Source organism: Equus asinus, chromosome 23, assembly GCF_041296235.1.
Source record: "Equus asinus isolate D_3611 breed Donkey chromosome 23, EquAss-T2T_v2, whole genome shotgun sequence".
NCBI lineage: Eukaryota > Metazoa > Chordata > Mammalia > Perissodactyla > Equidae > Equus > Equus asinus.
In genome coordinates, this window is record NC_091812.1 from 34,574,610 (window position 1) to 34,588,104 (window position 13,495).

The following is a 13,495-nucleotide window of genomic DNA, read 5'->3' on the forward strand; positions in this document are numbered from 1 at the left end:
AAGAAACCCCCATTTGGTTGAAGAGGCTGGTTTAAAAGCTTGACATAGGGGAAGGAGGCAGAAATGAGTCAGCAGTGTTCCTCCAAACGTCACAAAATCTATTGGAACAGGGTGTTGAAACAATTTACCTAAAGTCACAAAATCCAGAGGCAGAACCAGGAATAAAACCCAGAGTTGCCCTCTTATCCTCAGAGCAGGAGGTGATCTGCAGAATGGGCCCTGGATTCTTCATGACTGAACACAGGTTTCTCATGCCCAAACCTTCTTTGTTTTAATATGTGAAATACTCTGTATTCTACCTCTTTGAAACATTAAAAAAATTTCTCATCAATAGTGAACACGTTTGATGTCAAACGGGTCACAATAAAAGGATACCAAGAAACAACGGAGTCTACTGGGAAAGCTGAAAAAGAAGGAAAGTAATGAATTCAACAAAGACACCCGAGCTTCCTAAGTAGAAGCAATAGTTGGCCACTCAAGACATCAGCATAGCTGAAACCTTCCTGGAGCCACCTTGGGAAGGGCTTGAGTGCTTACAGTGAGTGAGACGAGCTCCTACCTTGTCTGGAGGGGCAGCTTCCAGGGCCAAGACTTGCAGTTTTCCAGCTTTGCCTTCTGAAGGGAGGTGATACGCATGAGTTAATGACGCAATAAATACTTGCTGAAGAGAAGTGAATGTTAACTTTAGTCACCAATGAAGCCTGCATTAAGATTTCACAAGTCTTCTGTGACATGTCACTATGTGAAAGCACCGGGAAGACAGTGTTGATTTTTGCTTTTATTTCTCAAAAAACTTAGGGACTTTCCTAGACTTGCAACCATTTAGGCAGAACCTTACTAGCAAGGCTCTCCTCTTGGTGGTATTTGAATTTGAATGCTTTGCTAGCGAAATGGAGCTCTTATTCTGATGCCCTTTTAAAGACACTGTCTACAAGCTGTCACAGCAACCTAGAATATTTTGCTGCAGTGGGAGATAGAAAAAGGAAATGTATTAATCAGGGTATGCAAGCTGCTGTAAGATATAACCTTCAATCCTCAATTAATGTGGATTAATACAATAAAGGTTCATTTCTGGCTCGTGTCTCTGTTCAGGATGGTTTGGTGGTGGGGTTGGCCTCATGCAGTCATTTAGGGACCCTGTGTCCTTCCATCTTGTGGCACCATTATCTTCAACAAGTGGCCTCCAAAATCCCTGCTGAACTGGAAGAGAGAGTAAAGGATTTAAGATGCCAGGTATGGAAGTGACGAACATCACATTCACCCCCATTCCACTGGCCAGAACTCAGTCTATGGTCTCATCTACCAGCAAGAAGTCTGTAAAAAATATGTCTAAGTGCTGTGCCCAGGAAGAAGAGAGAGCATGGGTGTCAGTGAGCACTATATGCTCTCCCCAGTGCACTGAATTAAAGGCAAATCATTCCTCTTGAGTTTATTCTTGCACAGCTATGATTGGACACTTAGGAGGGAGAATCTTCAGTAGTCAGATTTATTCTCCCTTGCTTGTATCCTGGTGTTTTTCCTGGTGTTTTGGATTGGAAGCTACCTGTTGTATGTGTGTAGTTTTGGATGGCATTGCTGTCTTGGAAGTGTTTGTGGACATACATGGGAACATAAAGAGTCAACAGCCTATATTGTTACAGAAAATTGAACACTTGAAGCAAGTGTAAAAAGAAGTCTCTTCTGGAGCTCTTACTGTGAGGAGAGTGCTATTGATTCCATTATCACGAGAGAAAGTGGAATCTGTGCAATCAGCTTTTGAAGTTGCTGCAACTGGAAACTCTGGAGCCTTTGGGAGGAAAAAAAAAAAGATGAAAAGAAACATAAGTCATAGCTCTATGTGCAGTCAGCTTGTCCTGATGGCACGGGTGATCTCAGGAGAAAGGATTATAATGAGGGGAAGAGAAAGAGGACGGGGTAAGCAGAGGGATGTAGTTTTTCTAGCACAAATGCCCTTTAAAGAAAAATATGGGAGTTGGCGAGACTGTGGGAATTTACAAATACTTTCAACCAAAAGGCAAAGCCATACTATGAAGATATAAGTAGAAAAGTTTGGAGAGTTGCCCAGCTTCTTCATACTACGTGAAATAGAGAGAGAGAGAGTAAGATCGCAGCAAAGGACCTGGCTGCATCCTCTCCAAGTTCTACTGGGTTTACTTACACTTTCCATGGGTTGGGGACAGTGTGTGTACGTATGTGACAATTTTTTTTCCTTAATTTTAAAATAATGACTGTAAGAATGAAGTCCTCTCTCATGACCATTCTGCACACCAAGAGATACAGTAGCATTGCCTCTAGCGACTTGCAGAAGAAATGGTTAAAGAGGGTTACTTAATATACAGGGGCTTATTTATGATATCATGATAAGAATAAAAGGCACAATTTGAACTTGCACATATACCACAACCTCAGAATAGTATAGAAAGTTTAGAAAAATGTCCTGGAGGGAAATCTGCTAAAATGTTGGCTGCTGTTGCCTTCAGGTTAGTATTGTGTCTACTTTCTAAAAAATTTCTTGTGCCACCTTTTTAAATCAGAAAAAGATAAATAATTGAGGGAAAATGTTAATATTTGACAATGACAAAAAGTTACATATGTTTGAAAAATTTAGAAAAGCAAAAAAGAAATCACCTAATTTTCTTCACCCAGAGACTACCATCTCCAACACTTGGTATTTGCTTACTATGCTTTCAAACATTTTATAATGTTAACATAACACATGCACAGGGCAAAGGATCTGAATAGATATTTCTCCAAAGAAGACATACAGATGGTCAATAAGCACATGAAAGGATACTCAACATTATTAGCCATTAGGGAAACATAAGTCAAAACCACAATGAGCTACCACTTCACACCCTCTAGGATGGCTAGCGTCAGAAAAACAGAAGAATGGGTGCTACTGAGCATATGGAGACACTAGAACCCTTATACATTGCTGCTGGGAATATAAAAAGGAAAACAGACTGACAGTTTCTTGAAAGATTAAACACAGAGTTACCTATGACCCAGCAATTTCACTGCTAGGTATACACCCAGGAGGAATGAAAACATACATCCACGTGAAAATCTGTACACAAATGTTTTCATAGTAGCATTATTCACGATAGCCAAAAAGTGAAAACAACCTAATCTCCATCAACTGATGAGTAGATAAACAAAATGTAGTACAGTATATTGATTTAAAATCCTAAAAACTAATGTTTGCACTCTCTGATTAAATGTCCTTTGCTCTCTAGAGCTGGGTTCCATTCGAGGACTTGAAGAGAGGTGTGAAGAAAGGGGAAGCACTATGGTGCACTGTGAAAACAAAGAAGCGTGGCCCCAGAAACTTCTCTTGGTGTTCCTGAAGACGTTCCTTTTGCAAAGAGACAAGCTCTGCTGTTAAATGAGTAATTCTCTGAGATCAGGGGGAAATCAGCAATGACTTTGCCCTGCCCTTGAAAGGATCTCTTTTATAGACGCACTCATAAATGCCATTCAAGAAGAATTTGCATTGAAAGTCCATGCCTGCAGAAGGATGTGTCATCTCATCTTCATAAATCCCCAACCTGATAGAGGTATCACCTGTCGCCTTGGCATTGGCCTTGCATGCCCCCCACAAAGACTTCCTGCAAGCCTTTCCTCCAACCTACAATACTGCTTATAGTCACAGCCTACACGTCTTTCAAGACCCACTTAACTCCTCCTCTTTCTGAGGAGCCTTCACAGCAAGCCATCACCATCTCTTGGGATTCCTGTAGCGTTTAGAATACATTCATGTGTTCTGCCCCCATTTCGCAGTGAGATGGCAAACTCTGTGTGGCAAGAGGTCCCCGTTTGTGGAAACTGCCCATACTACATCAGTGTGGAACCAAACGCTTTGAAATACAGCACAAAGGGTTCAATCAGTATTTGTGAATCTGTCACCCATGTCTTCCAAAAGAGGTCTCTTTTGCCGGTGGTTCCTTTCATTATAGTATGAGTGTTTCAAGCATTAGTGTTTTCAGCAGGTGGATGGAGTTGGGATCAAATGTACCCTCTCACATTTTTCTTGTGACTTTGGGCAAGTTTTTTAATTTTCCTGAGTCCATTTTTTTGTTCACTAAATAGGGATAGAAAACATCTCAAAGGAATACAGTAAGGATTAAAACCACTCATTCTTCAAGTCTCACCTTAAATATTACTTTGCTCCAATCCCTTTCCAGACACTCCTCCTCCCCTCCAGGTCCAGATGGGGGGGCAGAGGGTCTCTTCTCTGAGCTTTCCAACACTCTAAGCCGGTGCTGTCTGATAGAACTTCGTGCCACGACGCTATTCTGTGATCTGTGCTATCCAAAGGTAGCCACCAGCCAGCTGTGGCTATTGAGCACTTGAAAAGTGGCTAGTGTGACTGAGGGACTGAATTTTACATTTTATTTAATTGTAATTAACTTCAATTTAAATAGCTACACGTGACTAACGACTGCTGGATTGTACCACACAGCTCTGAAGAATCCCTATTATAGCACGTCACACACTGTTGCTTAGCCTTCCCAAGACTGAGCTCCATAATGAAATTCCCTTTGACTGTGGTGGTCACCGCTGTATGACAGCACCTAGCGCCGGATCTGGGAGACAGGAAGCTCTTAGTGTGGCGGCTATCATCATCTCCAGCATCATCCTGCCCGTCTTGGTCTCCCACAGCTTAGCCCAGCACATGCTGTAGATGCTCAGTAACTGTTGTTAATTGAGTTAATTGATTTGCGGGCTTACAAGCCAACCAGTCATCTACTCCTGGAGAATGTCCAACCAAAGGGAGTAGCATAAATGTCTTTCTGATATATTTCTTTGTGTGCAGCATAGATGTTAGAAGCTCCTGCCTGGATTCAAACTCTGGCTCCTATATTTTCTGGCTACACGACCTCTAGTATATTATCTTTCTGTGCCTCAGATGGTAAACTGAGTTTACAGTTTGTGCCTCCACTGTAAATTAGGGACATTAATAGCCCTAGCTCACTGAGTTGTTGTAAGGATTACATGTGTTGAGGTTTACGATTACCATTTTATAGGAAATATAGGGAACAGAAGACCATGTGAAGTTGTATCATGAAGAGAAAGTCTGCAAAATCCAGACTGTAAGAAGCTCTGTCATGAAACAGAGGCAGCCAACCTGTGGTCATTAGGGAGCAAATCTAAGGACCAGGAAAATACTCTGACATTGGTGATCTGGCTGCCAGAGAGGCTAGGAAAAATACCTGGCATTGTTACTCTTCATAGTAAGGGGCAGGCTCTCAGGTGAGGAAGTATTGGAGAATGGCTTCTGTGTAGCAATCAATAATGTGGCCTCTATGGCCTTTGGTAAAACCCCAATTGCAGCTGCCTTCAACTTTGCATGGACTTAAGGGTAGGCAGAGCTGTAGAAAAGAGGGCCCCGGAGCTTCAAATTCAAATAGGATGTTGGCATGAAAGGTACAGGAGATGTGTCAGTTAACAGTCTCAACTGTTCCATGAGTTACAGCTTCCAACAAAACCTCAGTCCTTTACTCACACAAAAATGAGAGTGGAGGCGCCCGCCCTGTGGCCAAGTGGTTAAGTTGGTGCGCTTTGCTTCGGTGGCATGGGGCTCGCTGGTTTGGACCCCGGGCATGGACCTACATACTGTTCATCCAGCCATGCTGTGGCAGTGTACCACATAGAAGAACTGGAATGACTTACAACTAGGATAGACAACTGTGCACTGGGGCTTTGGGGAAAAAAAGAAAAAAAAGGAAGATTGGCAACAGATGCTACCTCAGGACCAATCTTCCTTGCCGAAAAAAAAAAAAGGAAAAAGAAAAGAAATGAGAGTGGGAAGGCAGGTATTGGGATGGGGAGAGAATGAAACCACTGGAAAAAATGGCCTAGTTCTGCTGCTCTCAAGGGTTCCTTGGAGCCCCTGAGGACGACAGTCCTGGGGTCACCCTTCCATCTTCTTAGGATTTATCATTCTTAGGCTTCCCTGCTTGTTCTCCAATTTGGGTATCCCGAATTGTGGCTGATATATTTTTAAATTATGTTTTAAAAGAATTTTTCAAATCCTTTTTAAAAATAAAATTAAGCAAAATAAGCAGGGTATACATAGAACTACAAAAACAGTATCACTTCAATAAAATCCTAATTCTCTCGACTTCTGTTCATATATTCTGCCATCACCCTGGCCCACAGGGCCACCATCCCTTGCTCGGATGACCACAGGAACCTTTTTAACTGGTCTCCTTGCTTCAGCTCTTGCCTCCTTAAAATCCATTTGCCAAACACTATGCAGTGTGATCTTTTAAACAATGGACATCAGATCTTGTCACTCCACTGCTTAAGATCTTCCAAAGGCTTTCCAATGTGTTAGAAGGCCCTACAGGATCTGATCACAAAATATACCTCTTTGGTGTCATTGCAGACCACTCTGCCCCTTGTCCCCCAAAGTTCCAGCCATACTTGTCTTTTTCTTTCTGTTTTATCAACACACTGAAATACTTTACGCTCAGGGAATTTAAGCTTGCTATTCTCTCTGCCAAGAAGGCTCTTAACCTGAATCTTCCCCTGATTGTCTTCTTCCCTCTTCCCTCCATGTAGACCTTGATTCCTATGTCATCTCCCCCATGAGACTTTTCCTGACCATGGTACTGAAAGATTTGTGGTAACCACCTTCCATCTAACACACACACACACACACCCCAACCTTACTCAATGTATTAATATATATGAAGTAAAGAGCTTAGAATAGCACGTTATAAGTCTTCAGTATCTTTAGGTATTATTTTTCCATTATACCACATATTATCTAAATTTGTCTTGCGTATTTATATATTTGCTTTTCTGTGGTTGGTCTACCCTTCCTCATTCTTAGCTCCATAAGGGTAAGGACTTTGTTTTGTTCATTTAGATATCTCTAACACCTACGATAAAGCCTGGCACATGGTAGGTGCTCAATAATCACTGTTGGAAGGATGAATTGACTGTAGGAAAAAAAAAAGATATATATATGACAAAGAAATAAGATGGGGGCTGGCCCTGTGGCTGAGTGATTAAGTTCACATGCTCTGCTTCGGCAGCTCAGGGTTCGTTGGTTCAGATCCTAGGCGCAGACCTACACACTGTTCATCAACCCATGCTGTGGCAGCATCCCACAGGAGAACTAGAATGACCTACAACTAGGATACACAACTATGTCCTGGGCTTTGAGGAGGAAAAAAAAAAATAGAGGAAGATTGGCAATAGATATTAGCTCAGGGATGATCTTCCTCACCAAAAAAGAAAAAAAAAAAAAGACTAGAAGGTATCCACCAATGACACTGGGTAGTGGGATTCTCGGGAGACTTTTGTTTTCTTTTCTCCAGCTTTTCTGATATTCCAAATTTTTACAAAGTTCACGCATTCTTAATAATTGTAAAAGAAGGAGTTAATTTTTGCAAAACGACTTATGTTAACATGCTGTATGAAATGTCAATCAATTTCTGCAGGCATGTGGCACATTGTAATCTCTGGATCTGGGTATAAGCACCTCTTAAATCAGAAGGCATCTGACGTTCTTCAGGAAGAACTCTTAGTTCCCTGATCCTTAGTGGGTGGACGCATAGGCTGGTCCTGGTGAAAGCCCCCTGGGGGGGGCTGACAAGTCTCATTCCATCAGCAGCCACATGTCATGTGACCGGCCACCCGCCTCTTTATCTCTAACTCCTTAAGTCAGGAGTTCCATTTGGCTACAGACCTCGACACTATGGAGGTCAGCCAAGGTCAGGGCACCAGTAAGAATGACTCACCCCTTGCTCCGTGCTCTCCTCTGGGCACAGGCTGGAGTACAATGAACACTGTGATTTTCCAGGCTCGGCTCCCAGGAGGTAAGGCTCATTCTCTGACACATTGATCCATGAAAAAAACCCTGAAGCAGTCACCAAAGGGGTGTTTGGCATTTAGGAAAAAAAGAATCTTCTACTCTCTGGTGCTATCCAGTGTGGTTTTGATTTAAAGTTGACTGCCCAGTGTGAACGGGCTTTTCAGGCTTGTCCAGAGGAGAGCAATCATTATGATTTTTTTTTTGATTTTAAGTACTTTAAAAAAATTTTTTAAGTAGTTTTTTTTTTTTTACACCAAGTAATTTTACTGGGATTATAATGGTTTATAAGGTTGTGTAGTTTCAGGCGTACATTATTATTTATCAATTTCTGAATACACTTCATCATGCTCACCATCAGTAGTTTAGTTTTTGTCTGTCACTATATATATGTGCCCCTTTATCCCTTTCACCCACCTCCCAACCCCCCTCCCCTCTGGTAACCACTAATCTGTTCTCTTTGTCCATGTATTTGTTATCTTCCACATATGAGTGAAATCATTCGGTGTTTGTCTTTCTCTGTCTGGCTTATTTCACTTAACGTCATACCCTCAACATCCATCCATATTGTTGCAAATGGGATGATTTTGTCTTTTTTTATGGCTGAGTAGTATTCCATTGTATATATACACCACATCTTCTTTATCCATTCATCTGTAGAAGGGCACTTGGGTTGCTTTCACATTTTGGCTGTTGTGAATAATGCTGCAATGAACATAGTGGTGCATAAGCCTCTTTGGATCATTGATTTCAAGTTCTTTGGATAAATACCCAGTAGTGGGATAGCTGGATTGTATGGTATTTCTATTTTTTATTTTTTTTTAAGATTGGCAACCTGAGCTATCATCTGTTGTCAATCTTTTTTTTTTTTCCTTCTCCCTGAACCCCCTCCGTACATAGTTGTATATTCTAGTTGTAGATACTTCTGGCTCTGCTATGTGGGACACCATGGCCTGACGAGCAGTGCTAGGTCTGCGCCCAGGATCTGAACTGGTGAAACCCTTGGCCACCGAAGCAGGGCACACAAACTTAACCACTTGGCCATGGGGCCAGCTCCATTTTTAATTTTTTGAGAAATCTTCATACTGTTTTCCATAGTGGCTGTAGCAGTTTGTACTCCCACCAGCGGTGTATGAGAGTTCCCTTTTCTCCACATCCTCTCCAACATTTGTTGTTTTTTGTCTTGGTGATTATAGCTGTTCTGATCGGTGTAAGGTGATACTTCATTGTAGTTGATTTGCATCTCCCTAATAATTAGTGATGTTGAGCATCGTTTCATGTGTCTGTTGGCCATCTGTATATCTTCCTTGGAAAAATGTCTGTGCATATCCTTTGCCCATTTTTTGATTAGGTTGTTTTGTTGTTGTTGTTGTTGAGCTGTATGAGTTCTTTATATATTTTGGAGATCAACCCCTTGTCTGATAAATGGTTTGCAAATATTTTCTCCCAGTTGGTGGGTTGTTTTTCCATTTTGTTCATGGTTCCCTTTGCTTAGCAGAAGATTTTTTAGTCTGATGTAGTCCCATTTGTTAACTCTTTCTTTTGTTTCCCTTGCCTGAGTGGACATGGAATTAGAAAAGATGTGGCTAAGACCAATGTCAAAGAGTATACTGCCTATATTTTCTTCTAGGAGTTTTATGGTTTCAGGTCTTACATTCAAATCTTTAACCCATTTAGAGTTAATTTTTGTGTATGGTGCAAGATAATCATCTGCTTTCATTGTTTTGCGTGTGGCTGTCCAGTTTTCCCACCACCATTTATTGAAGAGACTTTCCTTTCTCCATTGTATGTTCTTTGTCAAAGATTAACTGTCCGTAGATGTGTGGTTTTATTTCTGGGGTTTCAATTCTGATCCTTTGGTCTGTTTCTTTATTTGTGTGCCAGTACCATGCTGTTTTGATTACTATAGCTTTGTAGTATGTTTTGAAGTCAGGGATTGTGATGCCTCCAGCTTTGTTCTTTTTTATCAGGATTGTTTTGGCTATTTGGGGTCTTTTATTGTTCCATATACATTTTTGGATTCTTTGTTCTATTTCTGTGAAGAATGTCATTGGGATTCTTATTGGGATTGCACTGAATCTGTAAATTGCTCTAGGTAGTATGGACATTTTAACTATGTTTATTCTTCTGACCCGTGAACATGGAGTATCTTTCCATTTCTTTACAGCTTCTTCAATTTCTTTCAATAATGTCTGGTAGTTTTCAGTGTACAGGTCTTTCACCTCTTTGGTTAAGTTTATTCCTAGGTATTTTATTCTTTTTGTTGCAATTGTAAATGGGATTACATTCTTGGTTTCTCTTTCTGCTAGTTCATTGTTAGTGTATAGAAATGCAACTGATTTTTTAAAATTGATTTTGTACCCTGCAATTTTGCTGTAATTGTTGATTATTTCTAATAGTTTTCCAGTGGATTCTTTAAGGTTTTCTATGTATAGAATCATATCATCTGCAAATAGTGAAAGTTTCAGTTCTTCCTTTCCAATTTGTATTCTTTTTATTTCTTTTTCTTGCCTAATTTCTCTGGCCAATACCTCAAGTACTATGTTGAGTAGGAGTGGCAAAAGTCAGCACTCTTGTCTTGTTCCTGTTCTCAGAGGGATGACTTTCAGTTTTTCCCCATTGAGTATGATATTTGCTATGGGTTTGTCATATATGGCCTTTATTATGTTGAGGTGCTTTCCTTCTATACCCATTTTATTGAAAGTTTTATCTTAAATGGGTGTTGGATCTTGTCAAATGCTTTCTCTGCATCTATTGAGATGATCATGTGGTTTTTGTTCCTCATTTTGTTGATGTGGTGTATCACATTGATTGATTTGCAGGTGTTGAACCACCCCTGTGTCCCTGGAATGAATCCCACTTGATTATGTTGTACAATTCTTTTAATGTATTGCTGTATTTGGTTTGCCAAAATTTTGTTGAGGATTTTTGCATCTAAATTCATCACCAACATTGGCCTGTAGTTTTCCTTCTTCGTGTTGTCCTTGTCTGGTTTTGGTATCAGAGTACTGTTGGCATCATAGGATGTGTTAGGAAGCATTCCATCTTCTTCAATTTTTTGGAATAGTTTGAGAAGGATAGGTATTAAATCTTCTTTGAATGTTTGGTCGAATTCTCAAGAGAAGCCATCTCATCTTGGACTTTTGTTTTTTGAGAGGTTTTTTATTACTGTTTCAATCTCTGTACTTGTGATTGGTCTATTCAGATTCTCTATTTCTTCTTGATTCAGTTTTGGGAGATTGTATGAGTCTAGGAATTCATCCATTTATTCTAGGTTATATTGTTATGATTAAAAATACAATTATTGTGAAAGATTGCAAACATACATACAAGTACTAAAAATAATACAATAAACAATTGAAATTGTTTGTTTCATGCAGTAAACCATGGTCAAGCTTAATAAGATTTTTGCCCATCCCCAGTCCCGTTCCTTTCCTTCCTCCTCTGTGGCAATCAGTATCAAAAAGTAGCCATTTTTCATTCTTCCACATGGTTTTATATATCCATGTATCCATCAACTTTGTTAAATTGTTTTGCTTGTTTTAAGCCTTTACATAAAGGTTACCCATACCTCACGTATTATTTTGCAACTTTTTTTTTTTTTGGTGAAGACAACTGGCCCTGAGATATCATCTGTTGCCAATTTTCCTCTTTTTTGCTTGACGAAGATTGTAGCTGTGCTAACATCTGTGCCAGTCTTCCTTTACTTTGTATGTGGGACACTGCCACAGCCTGGTTTGATGAGGGTGTGTAGGTCTGTCTTGGGATGCGAACCCATGAACCCTGGGCTGCCAGAGTGGAGCGTGTGAACTTAACCACTAAGCCACTGGGCCAGCCCCTCATTTTGCAACTTGTTGTTGTTGTTGTTTAGCATTATATTTACAAGATTTGTCTTTATAGACACATGCGATGATCAGTTTTATGTGTCAACTTGGCTAGGCTACAGTCCCCAGTTATTTAATGAAACACTGATCTAGGTGTTGCTCTGAAGGTATTTTGTAGATGTGATTAAAATCCCTAATCAGTTGACTTTAAGTAAAGATGATTATCCTAGGTAATTTGGATGGACCCGATTCTATCAGTTGAAAGGCATTAAGAGCAGAGCTGAGGTTTCTCTGAAGAAGAAGAAATTCCGTGTGTGGACAGCAGCTTCAGCTCATACTTGACAGTTCCAGCCTGCCCTTCCTGATGACCTGCCCTAGGGATTTTGGACTTGCCTAGCTAGGCCCACAAGCATATAAGCCAATTCCTTGCAATAAACCTCTTACTATATATCTTCCTCTGGTTCTGTTTCTCTGGTTGAACCCTGACTCATCTATGTACCCCTGATTCATTTATTTGCATTGCTTTATAGCAAGTGTCAGCGAACTTTGCTTATAAAGGCCAGACAGTCAATATTTTAGGTTTTGTGGGCCACAGAGTCTCCGTTGCAGCTGCTCAATAATGCTATTGTAGCATGAAAGCAGCCATAGACGTTATGTCAAAGAATGAGGGTGGCTGTTTCAACAAGGGTTTATTTACACAAATGGGCTTGGGCTGGGCTTGACCCATGGGCTATAGTTTGCTAACCACTACTATACTGTATGCCATTGAATGAATAAGCCACAATTTATCTATTCTCCTGTTGATGGACATTTTTTCTATATTTTCCCCCATTGCTACATAATGCTGTAGCTAACGTTCTTTTTTTTTTCATTTTTAAAACAGATTTTATGTTTTAGAGCAGTTTTAGGTTTTCAGCAAAATTGAGTGGAAGGTACAGAGATTTTCCACATAGGCCCTGCCTGCACCCATGCACGGCCTCCTCCATTATCCATATCTCCCAACAGAATGGTGCATTTGTCATAACTAATGAACCTACATTGACACATCATTATCACCCAGAGTCCACAGTTGACATTGGGTTCACTCTTGGTGTTGTACATTCTATGGGTTGGACAAATGTATAATGACACATGTCCACCGTTGTAGTGTCATCCAGAGTAGTGTCACTGCCCTAAGATTCCTCTGTGCTCCTCTTATTGATCCCTCCCCTCACCCCACCCCTGGCAACCACTGATCTTTTGATTGTCTCTATAGTTGTGCCTTTTCTAGAATGTCATATAGTTGGAATCATTCAGTATGTGACTTTTTCAGATTGACTGCTTTCACTTAGTAATATGCACTTAAGATTCTTCAATGTCCTTTCATGGCTGATAGCTCATTTGTTTTGTTTGCACTGAATAATATTCCATTGTCTGGATGTACCACAGTTTGTTTATCTATTCACCTACTGAAGGACATCTTGGTTGCTTCTAAGTTTTGGCAATTATGAATAAAGCTGCTATAAACATCCATGTGCAGGTTTTTTGTGGACATATTTTCACTTGCTTTGGGTAAATACCAAGGAGCGCATTTACTGGATCATATAGTAAGAATATGTGTAGCTGTACGAGAAACCTCCAAACTGTCTCCCAAAGTGGCTGTACCATTTTGCATTCCCACCAGCAATGAATGAGAATTCCTGTTTCTCCACATCCTTGTCAGCCCTTGGTGTTGTCAGTGTTCTGGACTTTGGTCACTTTAATCGGTGTGTAATGGTATCTCATTGTTGTTTTAATTTGTATTTCCCTGATGACATATGATGTGGAGCATCTTTTCATATGCTTATTTACCATCTATATATCTTTT

The 13,495-nt window shown here is 40.4% G+C and overlaps 1 long non-coding RNA gene across 1 annotated transcript in view; it reads left to right on the forward strand.

The window, feature by feature from the left end:
• Window positions 1-7,712: 7,712 nt before the first annotated feature.
• Window positions 7,713-13,495, forward strand: part of LOC139041722 (uncharacterized) — a 63,486-nt gene continuing 57,703 nt past the window's right edge. The window contains exon 1 of the long non-coding RNA XR_011497473.1: window positions 7,713-7,832. This is a non-coding gene — a long non-coding RNA (uncharacterized lncRNA). The remainder of the gene's footprint in view (window positions 7,833-13,495) is intronic.